The sequence below is a fragment of the Suncus etruscus genome, chromosome 5 (genome assembly GCF_024139225.1).
Source record: "Suncus etruscus isolate mSunEtr1 chromosome 5, mSunEtr1.pri.cur, whole genome shotgun sequence".
NCBI lineage: Eukaryota > Metazoa > Chordata > Mammalia > Eulipotyphla > Soricidae > Suncus > Suncus etruscus.
Window position 1 is genome coordinate 23,886,558 of NC_064852.1, and position 5,042 is coordinate 23,891,599.

The 5,042-nt window shown below is 43.9% G+C and overlaps 1 non-coding gene across 1 annotated transcript; it reads left to right on the forward strand.

The window, feature by feature from the left end:
* The first annotated feature begins 801 nt into the window (after positions 1-801).
* LOC126010523 (U6 spliceosomal RNA) lies at positions 802-908 on the forward strand. Its single transcript, XR_007496548.1, has one exon. It is a non-coding gene; the product is annotated as a U6 spliceosomal RNA (small nuclear RNA).
* The last annotated feature ends 4,134 nt before the right edge of the window (positions 909-5,042 follow it).

Genomic DNA, 5,042 nt, shown 5'->3' on the forward strand with positions numbered 1-5,042 from the left:
ATAGGAGAAGGAGTAAATGCGTGAGTGCTTGGATGAATGACTGAGTGAATGAATGAATGAATGAATGGGTGAAGAAGTAGATGATGAATAAATGAGTGGATGAATGGATGAATAAATGAACATGTGAGTGGATGGGTGAATAAATGATCAGGTGAATGGATGAGGGAGTGAATAAATGCATGAATGAGTGAGCAAGCATAATATGTTTGAATCCTATCTGTCTTTCTTCATGTGCTCATTTCTATGTCAGAGGTAGGCACAACAGTGGGGTCTGAGATAATGACCACTAACATGTGTAATTCTATTACTCTAAACCCGCTTTGAAATCCATTCCATTAGCATCTTCCAGATTTAACTAACAGCACCATCTGCTCCAAGCTCCTGGGTCTCATTAAAATGAGCGGTAATAATAAAAGTCATTGACGAGGAGTAGAAGAGATTAAGGAGACAACAATAAAATGATGTTGCCAGCACAGAGTTATTGATTTTGTTTGAACTTGCTGGTGTGAGCCTGGCTCATTCCATCTCTCAAAGTCACTTGGCTACACTTTGTCTTGGCACTGGGCATGAGGAGGAGAGGCTGTGCAGTGCTAAAGAGCAATGATGTAAATGGGTCTCTGCAGAGCTCTGACATGTCTGGAGGTCAAGAAGATTACATGCCAGCCATCAGGGACGTGTGGGCCTTCACATGTCCTGAAAGGTTTTTGCCCCAATCTGCAGAAAGGGTAGGTGTGCAAAATTTATTTCTACAATTTCCTGCTGATTCAGTAAATATTTAAAGTATTAAGATATGTTGAACAGGTGCTCGCTTCGGCAGCACATATACTAAAATTGAAACGATACAGAGAAGATTAGCATGGCCCCTGCGCAAGGATGATATGCAAATTTCTGAAGCGTTCCATATTTAAAAAAAAAAAAGATATGTTGAACAGACTTTTTTTTTTTAACTATACCTGAAAGTCTGTATAAAATTTATCACTGGATGGCTGGAGCATTAAAACAGTAGGTAGGGTACTTGCCTTGTACACTGCTAACCCGGGTTCAATTCTTGGCATCCTGAGCCCACCAGAAGTGATTATTCCTGAGTGTAGAGCCATAAGTAACACCTGAGCACTGCTGGGTATGCCCCCCCCCTTAATCACTGGAAATTTAACAAACAAGTAGTAATTTTGATGAAAATGAGGGAGGGATGTTCACATCATTCATTACTATTATGTTTTTAATTTCTCTTGAGATCATTTGGAAACAAACACTAAACTTAGGGCACATGCAAATCAAATATTTTGGGGGTCACATCCAGCTGTGATCAGGGGTTACTCCTGGCCCTGTGTTCTGAAATCACTCCTGGCAGACACAGGGATGTTGGGAATCAAACCCAGGTCCATCCAGGATTGGCTGTATGCAAAGTAAATGCCCTATAGCTCTGCCATCACTCAGACCCGACAAATAAAATCTTTATCTGATACATAAATCAAAGAGTTTATTGCGGTCTTTCAATTCCTTGAAAAACATTATTTCTCAATCCCCAAGCTCCATCCTCAAGATTGAGGTTCATCCATTCATTCATTTGAATATCCCATCAGAAACTCAGCAGGGAGCAGTACCCCAGGCCTCATAGGAAGAACCCCAGATTGCACTCAGGAGTGAGATTCCTGGTACAAAACAAAAGTATCAACAGTTATATCAACAGTAAAAACCTGGGGAGAAGAAATGCCCAGAGCATCATTTCTTTTCATTTTTAATGCGGAAGAAAATCATCACCTTTCTTATATCCTTTTCCCCTTCCTCCTCCCACCCAGTCCTTTTCTTCAGGTAAACTCCATGTCCACCGACTTATTTTTCTTTCATATTTTCTGATCATCAATTTTACTCTCTGGCACTGCACACATGAACAGAATCAGCCAACACTTATCTTTCTCCATTATTTAATTCCCTCAAGTTTCTCCCATTTTGCTGTAACATTTCCTCCTTTTTTGTGACTAAATGGTTTTCCCAGGCTAAGTACCACATTCTCTTTATCCAATCATCTCTAGGCAGGCTTTGTTTGTTTCCATGTGTCCTTTGTGTCTCCTTCAATAGGAGTTTCTGCCCTGGAGCACACCCCACTTTGGCTTCCATTTGCAAGCAACAAATACACACCATTGAAGGCAAAAAATAAAAGAGCAAATTCGGGCTGGAGAGATAGCATGGAGGTAAGGCATATGCCTTTCATGCCGGAGGACGGTGGTTCGAATCCCAGCATCCCATATGGTCTCCGGAGCCTGCCAGGAGTAATTTCTGAGCATAGAGCCAGGAGTAACCCCTGAGCACTGCCAGGTGTGACCCCCGCCCAAAAAAAAAAAGAGCAAATTACTCACTACCCCTATAAGGGTAATCTGCAGAGTTCTCTTCCAACCTATCCCCTCAGATGTACATGGGCACTGGTATGAGGTTAGAATGCACAGCACAGTAAGACAGCACATTTCTCAAAACGTACATCAAAGGACAAGTTGGCAAGTCCATTAAATTGACTTCAAAACTTAACAAGAGCCTTCTGGAGGTTTGGAATTACTTGGCACCTCTCTGCAGTAATGAAAAATATGACCTTCTTTTCTTCCTGCTTAACTGTGGATATTCTCAGAACAGTCCTCTCACAAGCATATGCTTGTCTGCAGAACCTGGAGAGCAAGAGTGAGCATAACTCTGTCCTCCTAGAGGCTTACAGATGGGGCAGACCTCCCCTAATTCATGACTGAGGTGAAGAGACCTCTTCTCCTGACTCACAGAGATGTAAATCATGATGACAATCTCTAGCGTCTTCTCCCACCAGATGCCCTAAGCTATCCTGTCTTCCTTCCAAGGACTACGCCTAAGGTTTTGGCAGGAAAATATTCACGATCATTCGGGGAGTGAACAATTGCTGTTCCCCATCTAGATAAGGCTCTGCCTTTTGGATCCTAGACACAGAGCACTCCACTGACTCTTGGGGTGATCCTTGAGTTTATTATCTCTCTCCTCCCTCTGCAAGCAGAAGCAGAATGTGGGCCAACTGGAGAAAAGGCCATGCTTTCAGTGATAGGGACACAAAAGCACACAGATGATTCCAAAGTCCCCCTAGGTTTGGATGGCCACCTGGAAATTTGTTATGTGTGGTACATTATGGCCCCCTATTGAGAAGCATCCTAGTGGGATCCTTTTCAGCGAACAAAAATTCAGGGTTCAGGGCCCGGAGAGATAGCACAGCGGCGTTTGCCTTGCAAGCAGCCGATCCAGGACCAAAGGTGGTTGGTTCGAATCCTGGTGTCCCATATGGTCCCTCGTGCCTGCCAGGAGCTATTTCTGAGCAGAGAGCCAGGAGTAACCCCTGAGCACCGCTGGGTGTGGCCCAAAACCAAAAAAACAAAAAACAAAAAAAATCAGGGTTCAAATGATAGGGCTCATGGTGAAAATGAAGGCTAAATTTTTTTCCAGTCTGATATGGCCTACACTGTGTTGTAGAAAGAGGTTTTCCTGGGTGTCTCTTAGATCCGGGGGAATATATTTCAGAGGTGGGTCCTTAAAAATAAGGAAATAGGATTCTCAAGAAGAATCATTGAATTTATCTCCTTTAAAGGACATCACTTCCCAGCCCATCATCACAACCAGTGCTAACCTCCCAGGCTCAGCTTGGGCTCTCTTGGCTCACAGTGATCCCCTCAGTTTTCTCTTTTCACCCCTGGGGATGATTGCCACTAGGAATGACAGGAGGGCTGTAGGGATCCATATTTGGTCTCTGTAAAAGAAATTAGAGGATCTGGTATGAGAGGCATTCACATAAGTCTCCACATCTTAAGTGCCCAAAAGTCAGAGTATAGATAGAACAAACCCCCTCTGCATGCTGTATAGACTTTCAGAGGGCTGCATCTTCATCTAGCACCTCCCAGCTGAGTACAGGGATAGTTCAGCCTTACTCAGAGAGGTTAGAATGCAGCAGTGACCATGTTTATATTGGAGATGAGCTTACCTGCCCAGGAGAGCAACTAACATGTCCATCATAGACTCAAATGAACCCTGAGTCTAGGACTTCAAATCATCCCACACTGTGCCTTTCTCTAGGGAAACTTCAACTCCTAAATTGGAAATTTTCTGGGTGTATCCTTGGTTTTCAGGGAGACTTCCTCTGCCATGTGCAGTCATTGTGTGAAACCCTTGGAACCAACTCTGTAAAAAAAAAAAACAACAAAAATAACAAAAAAAAAAAAAAAAAAAAACAAGGCAGGAATATGGAACTGTGAGGGACCCGTGAACACATGTTCCACCTCCATGAAGCTGCCAGTGTGGGTGTTCTCCTGGATCCCCCTGTGGACCTTCTTAGCAGTTCTGCATATTCTGCATATTTCAGATGTGAGCAACTGGCTGGCTACACTATAGTAAACATCCCTATCTGACTGCTGACCACAGGGAAGCCACACTTTAGTGAAGATAGAAGTGGACACACAGAAACACACAAGGCTGGAAGGATGCTTAGAGGAAGGTCAAGAATTGTAGTTCTGGGGCCGGAGAGATAGCATGGAGGTAAGGCATTTGACTCACATGCAGAAGGTCAGTGGTTTGAATCCCGGCATCCCATATGGTCCCCTGAGCCTGCCAGGAGCAATTTCTGAGCGTAGAGCCAGGAGTAACCCCAGAGCGCTGCCAGGTGTGACCCAAAGAAACAAAACCAAAAAAGAATTGTAGTTCTAGAGTAGTGCCTGAGTATTATAATGTAAGCCTCTCTCTCTCTCTCTCTCTCTCTCTTTCTCTCTCTCTCTATATATACATATATATATATAATCCTTATCTCTCCCACCTACGACCTTCCAGGTGGGAGTGCTGTTGAGAGCCTAATAAATAGTGGTCGAGCAGGTGCTTTTGGGTCGAGCAGGTCTTTTGGGGTAGCTAACTGGCAGGCTCTGGAGTTTTTGGGGGGCTGCTGGCAGGCTGACAAAGGATTCTGCATCCAACCTTCTTGCCTTTTTACCCTTCTGTCTGTGTGGATTATTTGCCGAGGATAAATATTACCAAGATCATTTCCCCTTCCTAGG